This window comes from Protopterus annectens, chromosome 4.part0 (genome assembly GCF_019279795.1).
Source record: "Protopterus annectens isolate FY-2018-M chromosome 4.part0, PAN1.0, whole genome shotgun sequence".
In the NCBI taxonomy this organism is placed as follows: Eukaryota; Metazoa; Chordata; order Ceratodontiformes; family Protopteridae; genus Protopterus; species Protopterus annectens.
The window spans coordinates 1,494,694,769-1,494,717,538 of record NC_056733.1 but is presented as its reverse complement, the minus strand read 5'-3'; the positions used below and the strand labels follow the sequence as shown (position 1 = coordinate 1,494,717,538).

The 22,770-nt window shown below is 44.1% G+C and overlaps 1 protein-coding gene across 2 annotated transcripts in view; it reads left to right on the top strand.

Annotated features, from left to right (window-relative positions):
• CYFIP2 (cytoplasmic FMR1 interacting protein 2) overlaps window positions 1-22,770 on the top strand; it is a 2,832,302-nt gene that overhangs the window by 1,484,191 nt on the left and 1,325,341 nt on the right. The window lies entirely within an intron of this gene.

The window sequence follows — 22,770 nt, the reverse complement described above, 5'->3', positions numbered from 1 at the left end:
ATTAGGTGCAGGAGAGCAGGAGAGGCCTGGGGTGAGAGACGTCTTGCCAGACATAATTCTCTATCCTCAGATACTTTGTCCACTAGTGTAGTTCACAGTAAAAAGTAACAGAAACTTCACCACACTGGAGATAGTAAAATTATTACCACATATAGGGCTGATGTGGTTTTCTTAGCTAAGAGTGTTTTACAGTCAGCTAATCTTGGTGATTATGCTCCTGTTCAGAATGACTGTGGGGCTACATTCTCTAGAGATCTGTGTATGACTACATATTTTGATGGTGACTCTGTTGCAGCTACTAGTGACTACCTTGTCAGGTTCTTTTGAAGGGGATCAGGTTTAAAAACCCAAGCAGGTGTTCACTGTTCTTTGAGATGCTAGCTAGGTTTAGAGTTGTATTTGACTGGAAGTAGTCTGGAACTGCACCAGTGATCTTATTGAAAGTAAAATTCCAAATGTTTTGGCTTTTCCTCCTCTTTTACCAGCCTTAGAAGATGTCTATAAAACTGCATGTAAAACCCCTTTAACTATTGAACCAATTCTGAATATGGCTATGAGGAAGTACAGGGTGTACTCTGATCTTGCAGCTCTCTTTGCTCCTTTGTCAGGTGACCCTGTTGTGGGTTTTCCTGCTCCCAACTCAAATTATTTTAGAGTTCCCTGGCTTTTTCTAATCCTACACCCCCCGATAAAATTGGCAAGGGGTTAGAATTTCAGGGAAAAAAGTTGGCTCATTCTAGTAATCTACTCAGTATAATTTTAAATTATCAAGGATTTAAGTGGAGGTTTATTTTGTAATGGCCTTACAGTTCAGATGACTGTACTTAATCCTTGCATACTTAACAAAAGCGAACGTGAGATTGTTTCTAGTGTGACTAAGTTTTCGAAACTTACTTTAACAAGTGTTTTGGAAGGTATGGACACAATTTGTAGAAATGCAGCCTGTTCTGTTGTACTGAGATTGTATGCTTGGTTACATAACCAGAATTTTTCTGATGATTCAAAAATGAGATTTTGAATTACTTTAAGTTCTGAATTGGTGTTTGATCCTGCTGCTACCCAGATTCACAAACAATGGGATGATGATAGAGGTAAACTGATGCATGGGTGTCCAGAATGTCTCATATTCCAATGTTCTTTCCAAACAAGGGGTCCAACTTCAAAGGGTGGAACAAGCAAAATTCCCATCCTAATAAGATTCAGGGTACCAAGAGGAAGTGGCAGGAGGATGATTCTTCCAAACCAAATAAAAGGGGTTCCTTTCTAAAAAGGATTAGTTCTCTGCTAAAGAATGACTATACTGAGACTGTGGCATCCTGTCCCTTCCTCCTGTCCCTTTATCCCAAGACTCTGGCATCCCGTCCCTTCCTTCTGCCCCTTTGCCCTTTCCTTTTCCCCTAGGCTTTTATTCAGCCAAGCAACTTGGCCACAAATAGTGTCAGACAAATAGGTACTGAAAATAGTGTGACCACAAATGAAAGGGCAGTGAAGTCCAAACCAAACAATGTTTATTGTAAAAAAAATGCAAAAATCTCTAGCGCCTCGGCTATTACAGCCTTTAACAGAATATACCAATTTCATAATACAGTTATTCAGTAAAACAATTAAATAAAACAATCAGTCATAACATTAATTTGAGCTTATAGCAAACATTTCCAGGTACATTCCTGATTCAAGCCCCAAGGGCACATAGTATCAAACTTTAAAGTTAACATAGTTTCTTTCTTTCTTAATAAATTTTTCACTTCATAACTGGTCATAAAACTATAAATTTCTACCCTGTCTAATACTGTAGCTTGCAACCCTTCCGGGTTCCCATTGTGACACTCATTAAAATGAATTGCTATGGGACTAGTTTGGCTGTTCTTCCTTATATCCCTTACATGTTCTTTCAATCTACTGAAGAAGCATCTCTTACTTTCCCCCATGTAAATTTTTTCACATGGACATGTTATGCCATATATTATTTCCTCCGTATTACAATTAAATATACCACTAGTTTGAAATTTCTTATCATTGATCCTTGGAAAATCCTTCACTACATATTTACAAATGCTACATTTGCCACAAGTAAATGTTCCCCTAATATTCACTTCCTTCGTATTTGTTATTGAAGGCATCCTAAATTTACCATGGACCAAAAAGTCTTTTATACTTCTACATGTTCTGAAAGAAAAGCCAATATTTTTATATTGTAGAAAATCTACATTCCTTTTCAACATATTCCAGAAATACTTACCTTGGTCTATAACTGTTTCAGAAAATAAGGTATAAGTTGATGTAAAATATATGCATTCCTGTTCATTTTTCTCCCTATTATGTCTCTTATTACTATTACTTCTACTAATAACTATTTCCATTCCCTTTCTTACTTCTTCCTCATTGTAATTCCCTGCACAGATTTTTTTAAAAGTTTCATTCATCTGCAACTTTGCTTCCACCGGGTCATTTGATAACTTTTTGACCCTGAGAAATTCTCCATATGGAATGGATTTTATAGTGTGTGGGGGGTGACAATTGTGTCTATGTAAAACAAAATTTGCTTCCTCAAATTTTCTATGTATACTAGTTCTTAGATGTTTTCCCTTTATTCCCTTGATGGTTGCATCTAGATAATGAACTGCATTGCCTATCTGCAAACCATCAAAACTTATTCCTTCTCCATTCTCATGTAATATTCTAACAAAATGCTTTGCCTTACTTTGTCCACCTTTACAAATGAATACCAGATCATCAATAAACTAAAACTACTTATTCACATATTTCAGAAAAACAAATCAATAGTATAAGTATATCAGCTTTTAAAATGTCCCATGAAAATATTAGCATACGTGGGGGCAAACGCTGCCACCATTGCTGTTCCCTGTAGTTTTCTATATAAACTACCATTAAATTCAAATATGTTGTTATTCAAACAAACCATAACTAGATCCGACACATACTGAATTACTGGAGTGTCCCCTAAGTAGAACTTTAAAGCCTTAATCCCATCTTCGTGTTTAATATTGGTGTATAAGCTAACTACATCAATAACAACAAAATACATATCTTCTTGCCACACTATGTCCCTCACCTTGTCCAAAAAGTCAGATACATCCTTGATATAGGATGGCAGTTTTTCTACCATTGGCAACAGATATTGATGTAAGAAGCAAGCTAAATTATGCAAAAAATATCCACAGGCTGAGACTATGGATCGCCCCGGTGGCGGACCAAACAAAATTCCCAGCCTAATAAGATTCAGGGTACCAAGAGGAAGTGGCAGGAGGATGATTCTTCTAAACCAAATAAAAGGGGTTCCTTTCTAAAAAGGATTAATTCTCTGCTAAAGAATGACTATACCGAGACTCTGGCATCCTGTCCCTTCCTCCTGTCCCTTTATCCCAAGACTCTGGCATCCCATCCCTTTCTCCTGCCCCTTTTCCCCTTTCCCCATCCCCTAGGCTTTTTTCAACCCAGCAACCTGGCCACAAATAATGTTAGACACATAGGTACTGAAAATAATTCAGAGAAGATATTCTTCACAGTGGCCGGAAAAATCCTTCTCCTTTCAGGGGAATCCCGACATACTTACTAGCCAAAACACATCTGTTCTATCCAGTACTCCTTCACATATTACAAGCAGGGGGTTATAGAACCAGTTCCTGCACCACAAAAATGAAAAGGATTTTTCTCCAGAATCTCTTTGGCACCCAAAAAAGTTGTTATCATGGAGACCAGTGTTAAATTTGTCTTACCTAAATATCTTTCTGAAAGTACCCAGATTCAAAATTCTCTCCCTGTAGATGGTCCTACAGCTGCTCTGGGTTACTGTTTCATGGTGACTTTAGATCACAGAGATGTTTATCATCATATTCCAATTGCTCCTAACTTCAGGAAATATGTTGGATTTGCTGTGCCTGGCTCACGTTATCAGTTTTCTGCATTACCCTTTGGGATATCTACTGTGCCTCGAGTATTTGCAAAGTGCTTGGTTCCAGGGGTTGGTTATTGCAGGACCTAGGGTATCCAAATTTTCCCTTATTTAAATGACTTTCTGATTTGTACAGAGTTTGTTTCAGTGATTAGAATCATTAGACAAGGTTTCAACCATTCTAGCTCATCTAGTCTTCAAGTTGAACCTATTAAAGTCTTGCCATGCACACTCTGAAATAATTATCTTCCTGGTTTGTGTGACAGACACACAAAAAAAAAAAAAAAAAAAGAATGTGTTTTCTGCCAGAAAACAAAGTCCTAACTTATATAAACATTTTCAGGGATTTTACTCTTCAAGAAGCTGCCTCTGCAACAGAGTTTCTCAGAATTCTAGGCTTCGTGGCATCATTCATTCTCATGATATCACTGGCCAGACTCCATATCAGAAAGATTCAATGGTACTTTAAAAATTGTTGTTTCCAGCACCTGCATCCCTTAAACTTCCACAGGTACCAGTGCTGAAATTTGTGAAATGAAAATTACAGTGGTGGCAGATCAGATGTCTCTCCTTCCAGGCCTTCCCTTCTCCCTCCAGACCCCAGTTCATTCAGTCCAGATGGACTCAAGTCAGATTTCTATAGAGAGCAGTGCCCAGGGGAGTTCAAGTGCAAGGTAGATGTGGTTCTTTGGATGCTACAAAACACATAAACATCATAAACATTAAAGAAATGTTAGTGTGATTTAGGCCTCAAATGTTCTTCACCACCTGTGATCTCTATGTACCCCTTTAGTGATCACAGACAACACCACAGTCATGTGGCACCTGAACAAAGAAGTAGGTACATGGTCATACTAAATTTGGCAGGAATGGCCTGGCAGCTGGCTTTATAGCATTCTGCTATGCTTTAGGCCTCATACATTTTACTAGTGCAAAACTTAGTGGTAGACAGACTAAGCAGATCCTGAATGGACCCTCACAAGTGGAAACTCAAGACAGTGGTCTTCCAGGATTTGGTTTAGATGTGGGGAATACCTCAAATAGGTCTGTTCACATCCTTTCAAAACAGACAATTGCACCCATGCTTGGAGGGTAAATGCATTCTTGCAGCCATGTTTGGAGGACAGATGCACTCTTATTCCCTTGGACAGGAATGTTCCTTTATATGTTTCCACCCTTTCTGCTAATACCCAAGGTACTTCTTAAGAATCAGCAAGAATCAGAAAGAATTACTAGTGGTCATTGTGGTGACGCCCCCTTTGTCTCAGACAAAGTTGGTTCTCCTTTTTAATAGAATTGGCCAAGAGCAATTACCTCAAGCTTCCTCATACTGAGATCTGCTCACACAATGTCAGGAGTGACTGGTGCACCTCATCTTAGAGCAATTGCAACTGACAGCCTGGATGATTCTGTCTTGAAACCTTTTAGGCACATTCCATAAGGATTTACAGCAGGTACTGAAGAAAGCAGGAAAACCTGCAACTAAAGAATCTTTTGATCTGAAGTAGGAAACGTCATTTGATCATCAACCTGTGGGTATCGGATCTGACCTGGATCCGTGCCGGCAGCTTTCCAAACTAGAGATCCGAGCTCCAAGCTCCTCCCCTTACCCATAATGCCTTCCAATCCTCAGATGTCGTTTGCCGCGGCTTTGTCAAGCACGGGTTTCTCGAGCTCCTAGCTTTAGGCGATCTGTAAGTAAGAAAAGTTTCTTAAAATCTTATTAGTTTTTGTGTCTGTGAACAGTTAACTCCTTAGTTTAAACCCCTTTACCGTTCCTCCTAGTTTAAAGCATAGTACCCCCCCTTTTTCCCCTTAGGTGTTTGTGTGAGGCACGTGTGGGTTTTCATTTGGGATTATGGCCGAAGCCTCTAAGGCCATTTTTTCTAAGTGCACTGAGTGTGGTTATAAGCTTTCCCCAGCAGATGGCCACACTCAGTGCGTCCTCTGCCTTGGGTACCGCGCTTGTCTTCAGGCTGCCAGATTTGTGCAGCTTTTAACCCCGGGCCCTGAAGGATAGGAGGAATAAGCTGATTCTGGCGGGTCTTCTACCCTCGGAGTCGGCTTCCTCCTCCTCTCCCTCAGTGGCTACAGTCGCGGCTGCGGCTGTTCAGCCTGTTGTTCCCTCTCCTCTGGCTGGGACTCAACCTCCCATTTCTTCTCAGGGAGAGAGGGACTCTAGGAAGGAGAAGCAGGAGAGAGAGAGAAAGGGAGAAGGAGAGAGAGAGGGAGAAAGAGAGGCATAGGAGCCATAAACGGCGGGCCAACTCTGCCCCCTCGGCCCCGCCTGCCAAGCTGCTCTCCTCACCTCAGAAGATTTCCGGGCCTTCCTCCCCTCGGCTCCATTCTCCACGCTTCTCACCGGAGCCAGAGGAGGAGGCCCGACCATCTTCGAGGTCATTGTGGCGGCCCTCCTGGCCAGCTTCGGCGGCCTCTTCTAGGTCGACCCGCTGTCTCTCCGACGCTGATATGGACCAGATGATGCGTCGTTTCCTCCAAACCCAGCTGCAGATGGGAGTGCTGCTGCCCCCCCCCTCTGGGGGGGGGGGAGTTCAGCCCCACATTTTGCCTCGATAGCTCCTTCTCCTATCCATTATCAGGTTTTGGAGCTGTCGGATCCGAGGCGCCCCAGAGCCAGGGAGTCGGCACCGACGGTTATAGTTACCTCGACGCCGGCCATGCCCTCAAGTTTGTCGGATCCCCTTTCGGATCCCAGCTCTCGGAGCAGTGAGCTGTGCATCGGATCCTGGGAGGCCAGTATGTCTTTGGCTCAGTTTCGGTCAGAGCACACTTCCCTCTCGGGTCCAAGCGCTTCGGCTCCGATGCCGATCCCCACGACGGGTCCAAGGGTGTTAACCACGGAGCCCAGAGAGATTGGTTCACCCTCGGCTTTCGACGTGGTGGAGAGGGTTCTCTCGAGAGGTTCGAGACCCCCTACTCTATCTTCGGATCCTGCCCCCCACTCCCTTGCAGCTGGGCTTGTCTTCCATCATCCAGTCCCAGGGACAGCCTGCGTTGGTGCCCCAGCCTATTCCACTGGCGGAACACGGCCTTGTTAGTGAGCCCTCCTCGGACAGTCCCAGCGAGGAGGTCCCTCACAAATGTAAGTGTAAAAGGAGGCACTTGGACTCCCCTGAGTCCCTCACGGAGGACACCGATTTGGAAGAAGGGGAAGGTTCCCCCAGGTCACCCCCTGATGACGTCTCCTTTGGAGACATTATGGAAATGCTTCACCTGAAAGGGGAGTGGTCAGCCCAAAAGCCTTCCTCGGACAAGTCGGTGTTTCTAGAGGTGTTCGACGTGGGCCCGTCTACCTCTTGGGTGTCCCCTCCAGCCGACCCCCTGGTTGACCTCATCACTACCAGGGCGTGGAAGGAACCGGACACTATAGAGCCAATCCCCAGGAGGCCAGACAGGATTCTCAGTCCCCTCATGGATAGCACGGCTTGGAGTAAGGGTTCCCCAGTAGATGCCATGGTGGTGGTGGTAGCCACCAAGAGGGAACTCGCTCAGGATAGTTCCTCGATCCATCCTCCTGATAAGGCATCTTGGACTATGGATCGTATTGGGAAGCGGATGTTTGCTTCAGTTACCTTTTCTATAAGGGTGCTGAATTACTTGGCCCATGTAATTAGCTGAGTCTCCCCCTGAGTCCATGTTGGCCGAGGACAAACAGACTTTCTCGGCTCGCATGGCCACTCTCAAATCTGTTTCGAACACGTCTATGCAGCTACTTTCCCATACCATAGAAGGGGCTGCTAGAGCCAGCGGGTCCGGTATCACCTTAAGGCATCATGCCTGGCTTTGTGACTTTGCGGAACCTTTCAAGGCGTCCTTCACGAATGCACCCTTCGACGGTTCTACTCTGTTTTGGGAAGACCGTCCGCAACACATTGGTTCAGAGCGAGAAAAATGGGAAGATGCTGTCTGCCGCCGGAGTCCTCTTTTCGGCTCCTCAAAGGTCCTTTTCTAGGAACCAGAGAGGACAAAAGAAGATGTAGTTCTGGAAGTCCCGTTACGCTCCGAACCCTTCGTCCTTCAGAGGCAGAGGGGGACAAGGTGGACGCCGGCCCAGAGGCAGAGGGGGGGGGCGAAAAATTTTGGGTCGCAGGAACCTTTTTCTGATCGACCTACGCAGCAGCCCTGAGGAGTTGCCCGATTGCTCCTCTCTGGAGGCAGTCGGGGGGCATTTTTCGATGCACTTGGCCCAATGGGAGTCCATAACATCAGATCACTGGGTGCTTCGAATAATATCTATTATCTAATATCTAATGCTAGAAAAAAAGGCATCCAGCAAGTCCCCCCGGATTAGGCAGTTACTCCAGGTTCTTTTTGGTGCCAAAGAAGACGGGGGACTTAAGGCTGATCCTCGACCTTTCAACAGTGAACCTCTTCATTGACAAAGAAAAGTTCCAGATGGTCACGTTTCAATCCATTCTGCCCCTGCTGCAGGAGAAGGACTGGATGTGCTCCATAGACCTCAAGGATGTGTACTATCGCATTCTCATGGACAGACGTTCCAGGAGGTTTCTCCGCTTCCGACTAGGGACCAGTCATTACCAGTTCAGGGTCCTACCCTTCGGTCTCACCACAGCCCCCAAGGTGTTCACCAAGGTCATGGCAGTTGTAGCGGCCCACCTGAGACTTCAGGGAATACAGGTTTTTCCTTACCTAGATGACTGGCTCCTTACCGCCCCCACCAGGCATCTACTCTGCTTAGCCAGAGATTGTTTCCTACTTCTAGTGTCCCATTTGGGGATCACCATAAACTTGAAGAAGTCATTCCTTCAACCAGTTCAAGTATTGGAGTTCATAGGGGCCAGGATAGACATGCTTCAGACCAAGGCCTTCTTGACATCAGACAGACTTTGCAGTTTGACCTTACACGTTTTAGCCCTTCTTCAGTCACCTGCCCCATCAGCGGAGTTAGTCCTGAGTGCTCTAGGGTCCATGGCAGCTGCAATCAACATCACGCCCTTAGCTCGCTTGCACATGAGGATTCTCCAGTGGACATTACAGGTTCAGAGGCCCATCCTTCACCATCCATTGGGCTTGCCGATTCCTCTCAGCAGAGTGTGCAGAAATTCTCTCTTGTGGTGGCTCCACTCCTGATAGCTTCGGGAAGGACGACCGCTTGTTATGCAGCAACCCCAAGCCACGGTGACCACTGATGCATCTTGCCTTGGGTGGGGGGGGGGGCATTACACGAGCAGAACTGTTCAAGGTATGTGGAATCAGACAGAGACCATTCTGCATATCAGTGTTCTGGAAATGAGAGCGGTGCTTCTAGTGTTGCATGCCCTTCATGCCTTTCACCCTCCAGGGACAATTGCGATTCAGTCAGACAACATGTCGGTGGTCTGGTATATCAACAAACAGGGGGGGACCAGGTCTTACCCTCTTTGTCGAGAGACCATGAGTGTTTGGGATTGGGTGATATCCACCAACCGTTTTCTGTTAGCAACGCACATTCCGGGTTGGTCCAACATCCTAGCGGACAAACTGAGTCAAACTATCCTCTCACCTTACGAGTGGTCTCTGAATCCCATAGTAGCGATCTTTCTCAAGTGGGGTTAGCCTTGCTGCGATCTCTTTGTGTCACCTTCCAACGCGAAGTGCAGTGAGTTTTTCGCTCTAATTCCCCCTCTGGGAGAAAGCCCCAGAGACGCTCTAGTTCATGCTTGGCCACCCGGTCTTCTGTATGCTTATCCTCCTCTTCTATTGATAACAAAATTCTTAGAGAAAGCTCGTCGGTTGGGGAATAAGATTATCCTCATAGCCCCATTCTAGCCTCATCAAACCTGGTTCCCATGCCTGCGGTCTCATCTTATAGCTCCTCTCTGGATCTTGGATCCCATCCCGGATCTAATATCTCATCCTTTGGGATTGAAACCACTGAACCTAGTCGATCTCAAGCTCTCAGCATGGTTGATCCAGTTCCATTAGTTACTAGGACTCCCGGTATCTCGTCTGCAGTTAGATCTATCCTGGTAGCGGCACATAAGCCGTCTACCAGGAAGGTTTGCAATAGTAAATGGAAGCGGTGTTCTATTTGGGCATCTCATAGGAAATTGGACCCTTTCACTGCTCCCATCCCATCAGTGCTTGATTTTCTATCGCATATTTTTAGCAAGGGGCCAGTTCTTCTACTGTAAAGGTTCAAATGGCTGCCATCTCGCATTTCCACATTGGAGATAATCTCAGTCCCCTCGCTTCCACCAAGATTTGTAAGACCTTTCTGAAAGGTACATTTCTCTTGAGACTCCCCTGTTAGGAACCCCGTCCCTCCTTGGGATCTAACCTTGTTCCTTCAAGCTCTAACTGGACCTCCTTTTGAACGTGCAACTTCTGTTTATTTGAAATTCTTGTTCTGGAAAACTGCCTTTTTGGTAGCCATTACCTCAGCTAAAAGAGTGTCGGAGATTCAAGCTCTCTGTATTAGAGCCCCGCATCTGGTTTTCCATAAGGACAGGGTCTCTCTCAGGACTAACCCATCTTTCCTGCCTAAAGTGGCCTCTGAGACGAACATCAATCAGTCCATTAATCTCCGAGTTTTCTTCCCTAACTATCAAAACAAAGGGGAGTACAAACTTCATTTGTTAGATGTTCATAGACAGTTATGATTTTATTTACACAGAACAGCGGCCTTCCGCAAGTCTGATCAGCTATTTGTCTCCTTTGCTAAACCTTTCTTGGGTAAGCCTGTGTTGAAGGTGACTGTGGCCAGATGGATTTCGAATTGCATTTTGTTCACATATAAACTATCTGGCCTGCCAGAACCTACTGACGTTTGCGCTCACTCTACCCATTCTATGGCTACATCTGCTGCAATCTGGTCAAGAATTCCCTTGGATGACATTTGTTCTACGGCTACTTGGGCATCCTCTCATACCTTTATCTCTCACTATAAATTGGATTTAGTGTCTAGAGGAAGAGCGGCTTTTGGCTCTGCAGTGCTCTGGAATGTCCTTCCTTGAGGACCTCCCAAGTTTTTTGGTAGCTGGGGACTCTGTCCCACAGGTTGATGATCAAATGAAGTTTCCTACTTCAGATAAAGAAGTTATGTACTCACCATAACGTTCCATCTGAGTAGGTAACTTCATTTGTCAGCAGCCGACCCTCCCTCCTTCCCCCAACCTGGTTCTTTGGTTTCCTGATCACTAAAATGGTTTATCCAGGTCATTTGTTAATCCTTAGGTTAGGATTCTCCAAGTTGTTGTTTTGTCATGGTGAGATTATATAGATGGGCAAACGCGATCTGGGGATTGGAAGGAGGTGGCAGGGCATTTTGGGTAAGGGGAGGAGCTTGGAGCTCAGATCTCTAACTTGAAAAGCTGCCGTCTCGGATCCAGGTCGGATCCGATACCCACAGGTTGCTGACAAATGAAGTTACTTACTCAGATGGAACGTTATGGTGAGTACATAACTTCTTTTTTACAACTGAAAGAGGTTTTCTAGGTTGATGCCTAACCAATAACAGGGGGCCCGGTGCAGTGTCTAGTCATTTGGTTTTAAAATATTTGTATTGGTTACTCAATGATGGCTTATCTGATGCATCTAGCAAGGTGCATCTTGGGGTCATCACAGCATGTTTGTCCATGGATCCCCCTCTTTCATCCCTTTTGTGGTCAAACAGTTTATGAAAGGAGTGCAAACTTGATCCCCTCATAAGCAAATTCCTCCTCTTTAGGATCTTAACTTTGTTCATGAAACATTGACCTTATCTCTTTTTGAACCTTGCTTTTCTGGCTGATTTAAAGTTCATCACTTGAAAAACTGTTTTGCTTATTACACAGACATCTGCAAAGCGAGTCTGTAAATTGCAGACTCTCATGATGGGCCAAACCCTATCTGATTTCCTAGAAGGACAGGGTTGTTTTGCACACTAATTCATGTTTCATGACAAAAGCTGTTACTGACTTTTCCCTAAATCAAGCCATCGATCTCCCAGCTTTCTTTCTGGAACCTAAAAACAAGGGATAGAACAGAGAAGATTTATTTTACTTTTTTTTTAAAATAAAATAAATATTTTTCTCCCTTGTGTTTTAGGTTTTCTTTCCAGGACCTAAAAGCAAGGCAAAATAATTCTTTATACTTTGGATGTGCACTGGCAGTTCAGGTACTACCTTGACAGAACTAGTCCCTTCAGGAAGGCTGAACAGCTGTTTATTTCCTATTCTGGGGCTAAGGGTCATCCTGTCTCTAAGCAAAGGTTTGTCCATTGGCTACCCTCTGCTGCTGTTTTCTTGTTACTGCTACCATGGTAAATTTATTCCAAGCAAGATTAAGGCACATTCCACCAGAGCCTTATTCACTTTAGTAACATATTAAAAAGGAATGGGCTCTAGAAGCATTCTAGAAGAAGCAATCTGGCCCACTGTTCATACCTTTACAAAGCACTACAAACTGAGTTCTTTCTCAAGTTCCATAGCAGGCTTTGCGGGGACCATTCTCCAGCGGCTTTTGGATCTTTATCCTTCTTCCTTCTAGGTAGCGTAAGTTTGAGGAATCTACCCGTACCCACTGAGGCTGTGTGAATGATGAACTTAGTGCAGTTGCATCAGTGCTACTTGCCTGTAGTAGTAGGTGCTCGAATTTCATAGTGTCTCAGTGGCAGCACACACCCACTATCTCCCTTGTTTTATATATATAGTCCAATGGTATCCAACCTTGTTGGGTTGTTGGTTGGCCTTGATTATTTGTGCTGATATTTCTGGCTGTGAATTTGTTGGTTTCAGGCAGTTCTTGCTTCTGATCCTTGTAAAAACCTAAATGTCTGACTTCATGTGAAAGGGTTAGGCTTTCTTGATGGGAGGGCCTTATCCAATCCCCTGTCAGAGGAGGGAATTCTGAGCTCTAGAAAGCTACCAGTGTGGGTTCGTACAGGCACAGAACCCATATGACATTGAGGCAGTGTGAGATTTGAATCTATTGCTACAGGTAAATTAGGACTTGAGCAACAGTACTTTATCATACCTTGAACCCACTTGAGGCCCTTCCTCATGCAGAGGTGCACATAATTGGATTCTTGAAACAACCATTCCTTAGCTGTGCTTATCATGCATAATTTTATTAATGGCACTGTTTGGGTCTCACTGCAGCATCTAGATTTGGTTTGATGAGGTCATGCGCTGATTTGATACGTCATTTCAGGAGTAAACTTTACTAGTGATTTACCAGTAATATAGCATGATGCAGATGTTCTTCGTCTCACATTGCTGCAGTCATGACCTGTGGGTAGTCCGCTGTCCTCGGTCAGCCCGAATATCAAAGGGCTAGGCTGGCGTCGGTCATTGTCGCTTAGAGCTGACGTCAGTACGCAGTAGTACTTAAGCGCATGACCGACGCCATATCCTCAGTCTTTCTTGCCGCGTGGTCCGAAGCAGAAGCAGTGTTTGCGAGTGCCGTTCGGCGTTCTGAAATTTTCATTTACCGAGTTTCAGACCGAAGACCAAGTTAGGCTAAGTACCCCGTTGGGGAAATTATTGTTTTTTCTTGCCTCAGTTATCCGGATGTCAGAAAAAGTTAATAATTGCATTTCTTGTGGGAAACAGATACCTCATAGGGATTATCATTCTCTCTGTATTCCTTGCTTAGGGCCTGAGCACGACGTAGTCGGGTGTCGCTTTTGTGCTAGATTTAATAAGCGCACTATTAAGCGAAGGTTAGACTGTGCCAGGCTTGTTTTCGGTAAGCGGTGTAACTATAACATGCCGTTGGATCCTCCGACGCCTGCTACCGCCAAGAAGCGTAAGGATAAGTCTGTGAGATCTAAACCGGATGAGTCGTCCGTTGCGGACGCCGGTTCTTCGGAGCCTCCGGTTGAATCTATGGATCCGGCCGAGGGTTCGGCTGAATCCCAGGGGGAACCTTTACTTTTACAGGAGTTGGCCTCTCAGGAGTTAGGACAGGCCGAGGGTGCTTTTCAGGTTTCAGTAGTTCCATCCTTACAAAAGGTTATTAGGCCTTCTACTTCAGTGGCTAAAGGCCATGCTAAGGCCAAACCTGGTCTTGTTGGACCTGGTCATTCTTCTAGCTCTCCAGCCCCTGTTCCTAAAAAACATATGTTGAAAATGGCGGAGGACTTGATTACTTTGATCAGGGGTTCTATGCCCCCCCCCCCAGAGAAAAGGCCTAGGGTGGAGGCAGATTTAGAGGGTATGGATCATTCCTCTGACTACTCTGATTCCTCAGTTGAAGAAATTCAGGATTTTCCTTCCTATTCTGATTCGGATGCAGAGGACTCCTGTCCTTCTGCTTCTCCTCCAGAAGATTTTTCCTTTTCTGAAACTTTACATACCATGAGGGAGCATTTCAAGTGGGAAGGTCAAGATTTTTCAGATTCTCGGAAAAGGCTTAGGGAATTTTTGTTTCTGCCACAACATAGGCCCTTGGCTATTCCTCCTGTCTTAGATGTTGTTCAGGATGTGTTTTCTGAATCTTCCCTTAATCCTGATTCTCTGCCTCCGGCCCCTGTTAAGCCTGACAGGTATTACAGAGTTCCAGAAGCACATAAGTACTTGTATAAGAGTCCTAGGGCTGATCCGAAGCCATTATTCAAGGCCCTAAGGGTGTTAGGGCTTCTGTGGCTAAAAATCCAGTCCCTTTGGATAAAGATTCTAGGGCATTGGACAGGTGGGGGAAAAAAGTGTACACCTCCTCTACGTTAGCTATGAGAGCTTTGAATTGCCAATTTCATATGCTGCAGTATCAGAACTTTTTATTAGGCCAATTGAAATCTAAAGTGGATGCTCTATCTGAGGGTATAGAGTGTAAGGAGCTCCAGGAGTTGGTTCATGCATCAGATCAAGTTGGCAAGCATTCTTTGCAGTGTGGTTTTGATGCTCTTCAGGCTTCTTCTAGGGTGGCTGCTACAGGTTCAGTTATTCGTAGACATGCCTGGCTTAAAGATCAAAATTTGTCAGAACATGTAAAGGCTCGAATTTTAGATGCTCCTCTTCAATCTGAAGTTCTTTTTGGTCCTCCTGTGGAATCAGTTTTGAAAAAGATGAAAGATAAGGCTAAGTCTATGCAGACGGTCAAGGATTTTTTGCAGGTTCAGCCCCCTAAGTTTAGTAGGAATTGGCCTGCTAGGGGATGGTCTTATCCTTCTTCGGATTATCAGTCTAAGGGCAGGTCTAGACGTGGTAGAGGCAGGGCTCACGCTCAGGGTTCTTTCAGACCTAGGACTTGGAGTTCTCCTGCACAGTCTTCTGGTGAGGGAAGAGGTCAGCCCTTTCGTAAGCAGACCCAATGACCTGTATCTTCCGCTGCCGGACCCTCCCTTACTGGCAGCTCCTCTGGGAGGAAAGTTGGGACTTTTCAAAGAAAACTGGAATTTGATCACCCAAGACAAATGGGTGTTGGATATAATAAATCGAGGTTACAAGTTTTATTTTCACACTTTTCGTCCTTTCAAAGGCATGCCGGATGTGCCTCCTCAGCAAAGGCTGAAGGCTCAGAAGCAGATTTCTTTGCTTTTGCAGATGGAGGCAATCCAGGTGGTCCCTCCTTCAGAAGTAGGCCTAGGATTTTATTCCCGTCTATTCCTGGTGCCAAAGAAAGGAAACACTTGGAGGCCAATTCTGGATTTGTCCATTCTCAACACCTACCTAGAAATTCCAAAGTTCAAGATGTTAACATTACAACAACTTCTGCCTATGATAGGCAAAGATCATTGGATGGTAACCCTGGATCTCAAAGAGGCCTATCTTCACATCCCTATCAAGCCCAGCTGCAGGAGATTCCTGAGATTTCGGGCTGGTACTTCACATTATCAATTCTCTGCATTGCCCTTTGGCTTATCTACTGTGCCCAGGGTGTTCACAAAAGTTCTGGCTCCTGTGATTGCTTTCTTCAGACAGGGAAGAATACAAATTTATCCTTATTTGGACGATTGCCTGATTCTTGCTCAAAACAAAGACAAATTACTACAGCATCTCCACTATGTAATGACAGTTTTAAGGTGCCTAGGGTATACTGTGAACGAAATAAAGTCCAGTCTAGTGCCCTCTCAGGACATGTGCTTTCTGGGTGTGAGACTGAATACAGCCTCTCAGATGGCATTTCTGACCCCGGACAAACAAAGAACTCTTCCTCTCTACTTCCAGCAGTTATCAGTAATGTCCAGGCTGACTGCAAGGACAGTCCTCCAAGCCTTGGGGTTCATGGCATCTTGCATTCTAGTACTTCCCAATGCCAAACTGCATATGAGGAAGCTACAATGGTATCTCAAAAGTGTGTGGGCTCAACACTGCCACAGTTTGGACACTGTCATTCGGATTATACCTTGCATCCAGAAAGAATTACTTTGGTGGGCTCAGGAATGTCACCTAAACAAGGGACTCTCTGTGTCCAGACCAGAGGCGAGTCAGATCCTAACGACGGATGCCTCGGACTTGGCTTGGGGAGCACACTTCAATGGAAAATGGATACAAGACATGTGGCCTCCCAAACTACTACATTTGCATATCAACATGAAGGAGATGTTAGCAGTTCAATTTGCTTTGATGGCATTCAAGGAACTCCTTCAGCCAGGACAGGTGTTGATACAAACAGACAACACAACAGTCATGTGGTACATCAACAAGCAGGGGGGAACACATTCCTACCCTCTTTGCAGACAAGCAGTGATTTTATGGGAGACTGCTCTGGGTTTGCGAATCAATCTTCAAGCAAGGTTTCTGCCAGGAGCACAAAACTCCCTAGCAGATATTTTGAGCAGACAAATGGTGGATCCCCACGAGTGGAAACTGGATCCTCAGATTTTCAAACAATTGACTGTGGCTTAGGGAACTCCAGACATAGATCTATTCACTTCCCCACTGAATTTTCAACTTCCAAAATTTTGCACAAAGATGTTCCACCCAGATTCTTGGAAAGTGGATGCTCTGTCTTTCAGTTGGAACAACCTTCACGTTTATGCTTTTCCTCCTCTGCCTCTTCTCCCCAAGGTACTCTTGAAAGTCAGACGGGACAAGCCTTGCATGATTCTAATAGCATCAGACTGGCCACGTCAACATTGGTATCCTCTGCTGAGGAGTTTAATCCAGGAGCCTCCTTGGCCTCTGCCACAGATTCCTCATTTGTTGTCCCAGTCAAACAATCATTTCCTCAATGTTCAGGTGCAGTCCCTCCATCTGACAGCCTGGCGTATTCTGTGATGGAGCCAGTGGGGTCTCAGCTTCCTCAACAGGTTTTAGATGTCATTTTGGAAGCTAGGCGGCCTAGCACTAGAAAAGTTTATGCGGATAAGTGGAAGAGATTTTTTCTTTGGAGCACTGCAAAGGGTTTTGATGTTTCAGTGCCTAATTTGAGTTTTGCACTACAGTACCTTACTGAATTACTGGACAAGGGTTTGTCATTCTCTTCTGTGAAGGTTCATGCTGCAGCCATTTCTGCTCACTATGATTGTGACCCTCCTTTATTTTCCCATCCTTTGTTCAAACAATTTCTTAGAGGGGCAAAGAATATAAGACCCCCACGTAGAGCTCCTACTCCTTCCTGGGATCTCAATTTTGTTTTGGAGAAACTTACTTTACCTCCTTTTGAACCTGCAGCTACGTCTGAACTGAAGTTTTTGTCTTGGAAGACTGCTTTTTTGTTGGCCATTACTTCTGCTAGGAGGGTATCTGAATTACAGGCTCTCATGGCAGTTGAACCTTTTTTGATATTCCATAAGGATAGAGTTGCTTTGCGGACTAATCCTACTTTTATGCCTAAAGTGATTTCTAGTGTGGCCTTGAATCAGTCTATTCATTTGCCTACTTTTTATGCTGAACCTCAAAATAAAGGGGAAAAAGTCTTGCATTCTTTGGATATCCATAGGCAGTTACGTTACTACTTGAACAGAACTAAGGAGTTCAGACAGACTCAACAGTTATTTGTTTCTTTTGCTTTGAGTTCACAGGGGAAAGCTGTTTCTAAGCAGACTATTTCAAAGTGGATTGGTCATTGTGTTGCCTTTTGTTATTCTCATCATGGGAAGGATGTCCCTGCTGGGATCAGGCCTCATTCTACTAGGGCTACTGCCACTTCTACTGCTTTTTTGAGGGGTGTAGCTACTAAGGATATTTTGGAAGCAGCTACTTGGACTTCTGTACACACTTTCACTAAGCATTACCATCTCCCTCTCTATTCCAAGTCCAGGGCTGGGTTTGCCATTGCAGTTTTACAGGGCATGTTAGCAGCTCCTAATTCTTTGTAATTTGCCAGCCTCCCTTTTCCTTTGCTTTGGGATTCTACCCACAGGTCATGACTGCAGCAATGTGAGACGAAGAACATAGTACAGTTTTGTACCTACCATAAATGTAGATGTTCGAGGATCTACATTGCTGCAGTCCAATTTTCCCTCCCTCCTTCCCCTCTATAGGTTGGGGTTGCTGGGTTTCGTTTGGAGATATTCTTTACTTACACACTGGGGGTTGTTGGGTTTTTCCTATTTTTGGCTTTGGCCTTTACTTTTAGGCCTTCTGACATCTGGGGCAAGAAAGACTGAGGATATGGCGTCGGTCATGCGCTTAAGTACTACTGCGTACTGACGTCAGCTCTAAGCGACAATGACCGACGCCAGCCTAGCCCTTTGGTATTCGGGCCGACCGAGGACAGCGGACTACCCACAGGTCATGACTGCAGCAATGTAGATCCTCGAACATCTACATTTATGGTAGGTACAAAACTGTACTTTTTGAGCTATAACAGGATCGGCAACACTTTGTCTACCACATCCAACACTGTAATAGAGAATTTTCTCATGCTAGCTTTGAATGGCTGAGCATAACTTTCTGCTACATCACTTGTTGTAGGGTGTCCTTATGAATTATTGGAAGGCACTATTCTGCTGTGCTTACCAAATTAATGAAATTCTTCGGACATAAACTGTATACCATTATCCATGTCTGTGTGTTGTCTGGCAAGCCTTAAGCAGGATATAGTCCTTCTAGTCTACTTATTGTAGCTTGTGACATAATTTCATTTATATAGAACATGCGTAACAGTTGCATTCATGCAGAGCACTTAACCATTTTGATAATGCATCCAATATGAACATGAGTACACTGCTTATGAACAGTTCTGCAAAGTTATCTCACAGTCTGATGACATCTGCATGGAAACTCTAATGGATGCAGTGGTTCATGTCTAAGCAGTGTTTCTCTCCTCTATCATACTCAGCAGTATGGTTTCATGCCAGGAAAGAGCACTACAGATGCGATGTTTGCTCTGAGAGTGCTGATGGAGAAGTACAGAGAAGGTCAGAAGGAGTTGCATTGTGTCTTTGTGGATTTAGAGAAACCATATGACAGGGTGCCTAGAGAGGAGTTGTGGTATTGTATGAGGAAGTCGGGAGTGTCAGAGAAGTATGTAAGAGTGGTACAGGATATGTACGAGGGTAGTGTGACAGCGGTGAGGTCCGTGATGGGAGTGACGGATGTGTTTAAGGTAGAGGTGGGATTACATCAAGGATCAGCTCTGAGCCCTTTCTTATTTGCAATGGTGATGGACAGGTTGACAGACGAGATCAGACAGGAGTCCCCGTGGACTATGATGTTTGCAGATGACATTGTGATCTGTAGTAAGAGTAGGGAACAGGTGGAGGAGACCCTGGAGAGGTGGAGATATGCTCTAGAGAGAAGAGGAATGAAGGTCAGCAGGACTAAGACAGAATATATGTGTGTGAATGAGAGGGAGGATAGTGGAATGGTGAGGATGCAGGGAGTAGAGGTGGCGAAGGTGGATGAGTTTAAGTACTTGGGATCAGCAGTCCAGAGTAATGGTGAGTGTGGAAGAGAGGTGAAGAAGAGAGTACAGCAGGATGGAGTGGGTGGAGAAGAGTGTCAGGAGTGATTTGTGACAGACGGGTACCAGTAAGAGTGAAAGGGAAGGTCTACAAGAGGGTAGTGAGATCAGCTATTTTATATGGGTTGGAGATAGTGGCATTGACAAAAAGGCAGGAGTCAGAGCTTGACTTGGCAGAGTTGAAGATGTTAAGATTTGTACTGGGTGTGACGAGGATGGACAGGATTAGGAATAAGTATATTAGAGGGTCAGCCCAGGTTGGAAGGTTTGGAGACAAAGCCAGAGAGGCAAGATTACGTTGGTTTGGACATGTGCTGAGGAGGGATGCAGAGTATATTGGGAAAAAGATGCTAAGGATGAAGCTGCCAGGTAACAGGAAAAGAGGAAGGCCTAAGATAAGGTTTATGGATGTGGTGAGAGAGGACATGCAGGTGTTTGGTGTGACAGAGCAAAATGCAGAGGACAGGAAGTAATTATTTGGCTTCCAGTGTGTGTAATTTGGGAAGAACTAGAAACTCCATCATGGAAGAGAGGGCAAATTCCAGTGTCACCATCCAAGGGGAGTCCGATAATTCATCACCTGGAGAGGAAATTCGATGGAGTGATTGTTTGGCTCAACAACAGCGAGCTTCCTTTACTGTCCAGGAGACAGACCAGTCAAATTTTCAGAATTCAGCCTCTCATGATTCCTCCTACCAGGGCCGGAAGACCAGGAACAAATCCAGGAACAGGAGGAATTAGATGAGTCCCAGGATGTAGAAGTCCAGCGTTCTAGAAAGACATTTGTTATTACTACCAATGCTGATTCGGACTTCAACATCTATAACTTTTCTGACTTTCACTTTTCCAGTGAATTGGTGGAATTATTAGCCAAGGGCCTCAATTTTGTCCCTACTAAAAGGGCAGATCTGGCTAAAACTTTACTGGAATTGAAGTTATTTGTCAGAAAGTTAAATTTGCTCTTCTTGTTGGGCCAGGGTTCTAGAGATTTGGGTGTTTTTAACATCCCTAGTACCTATAATCTTCCTTTATGTCCATCACTTGAAGTGTTCGAACAGATTTGTGAACTGGACATCCGTCATCTATTATGCACACCCTCTTTATCCCATGATGTAACGTTTAACATTAGTAAGATAGAAAGAGATCTTTTGGCTTTGTAAAGCACCAGTTAGAGTCATGGCACCTGATAAGTGCGGAGGCTTGGTAGTGATGAACCAATGTGATTATATCAGGAGAATGGAGGATATTTTGTCTACTGATACTTACAAGGAAATATCTAAGAACGAGTTAAATATAGGCATTGCTAGAATTGCAGGTTATTATAATGATATGTTTATTAATAATACAATAGATCTACATTTATTTAATTACATATCTATACCAGTGCCTAAAATTCCTATAATTTTCGGTTCTCCCAAAATTCACAAAAAGCTTGAAGACCCCCCTATGCGCCCGTTGGTTAGTGCTAGAGGGAGCATAACCTATGCAGGGGCTAAGATGGTTGATTCTATTTTGAAGAAATACGTAGCGAGTAAAGTTCAGATTTCAAAGGACTCTTGGTCATTTTTGTCAAGAGTAAATCAAACCCATTATAGAGCTGATAGTTATTTTTTAACTATAGATGTGAGGGATTTATATTCTTGTATCCCTCATACATTGGCACCGGATTGGATTCCGATTTTGATGAATGTTAAAGGAGCACCCAAGGAGGAAATACAGTTGGTCAGCGAATTGCTGGATATAATTTTATCCAACAATTACATATCCTTTAACAACAAATACTATTTACAGAAAATCGGGGTACGTATGGGTTCTCCATGTGGTGCTAGTGTAGCGAACTTGGTGATGGCATTTTGGGAGAGGGAATATGTATTTACATATCCTCTGTTTCAGGAAAAGGTATTGTTATATACACGCTTTTTGGATGATATTTTTATCATCCTAAAAGGAGAAATAACTACAGTGGATCTACTTTTAAATCACTTCAACTCTTCTACTGATTTCTTAAAATTCACTTTCTACGTGGAAAGTGACAGAATTTCTTATTTGGATGTTGATCTTTCTAAAGAAAGGGAAACTAATCGTTACATAGCTAGAATACACCGCAAAGAAACATTCTCTAACAGCTTCCTCCAATTTAGCAGTTGTCACGCTTTTTCTCAAAAGAAATCGATCATTAAGGGGCAACTGGTGAGGGCTGCAAGAATGGTGACTCGAGATAGTGATTTTGTTAATGAATGTAAATTCATGGAGAGTCTTTTCTTAAGGAGAGGGTACCCGGCTGATCTAATTTTGGACTTGGTTTGTGAAGTCCATAATAAGCGGTTGTCAGGTTTTTATGTTCCCATATTAAATTCTTCCAATACCAGTGAGAATACAAGTCCAGCAGTTAAAGTTAGCAAGACAATCCACCCCTTTAGTCTTATTCTCACATATAATGTGGATGTAAAGGATATTCTTTCTATCATGCATAAGAATTGGAGTTATCTCATGCAAGATGGGCTGTGTAGAGCAAATGCAAGGGAATTCCCCAAAATAACATTCAGGAGGGGCAAAAACCTAAAAAATATCTTAGAGTCCCAGTATGAGCTTATGTTGGCAAGATCTGGCATGTATAAATGTGACATGTGCCGGTACTGTAAGTTTATTATGGTGGGCTCATCTTTTGTCATCAGAGAATTTAGATATACTATTTAAGGTAGATTCAACTGTACCAGTTCAGGAGTTGTTTATTTAGCCCAGTGTTCTCATTGCCCAGTTTTCTACATCGGCAAGACCGATAGAAAACTAAATGAGCGTATCTACGAGCATACATACGCAATTAGAAATGGTAGGGTAGAAAATGCATTGGCAAAACACGTAAGGGAAAATCCTTCCCACCTTTTCTCATTTACTATCATTGATCAGGTTAGATCGGATGGCAGGGGTGCCGTTGATTCTCTCATTTTAGGGGAAGAGAGCTGCTATGGCAACTAAGATTGGATGCCTGCCACCACCCGGGTATCAACGATAGGTTGTCTATTTCTTGCATGTTGAGATTAAAGAGCCTCATGAAATAGGGC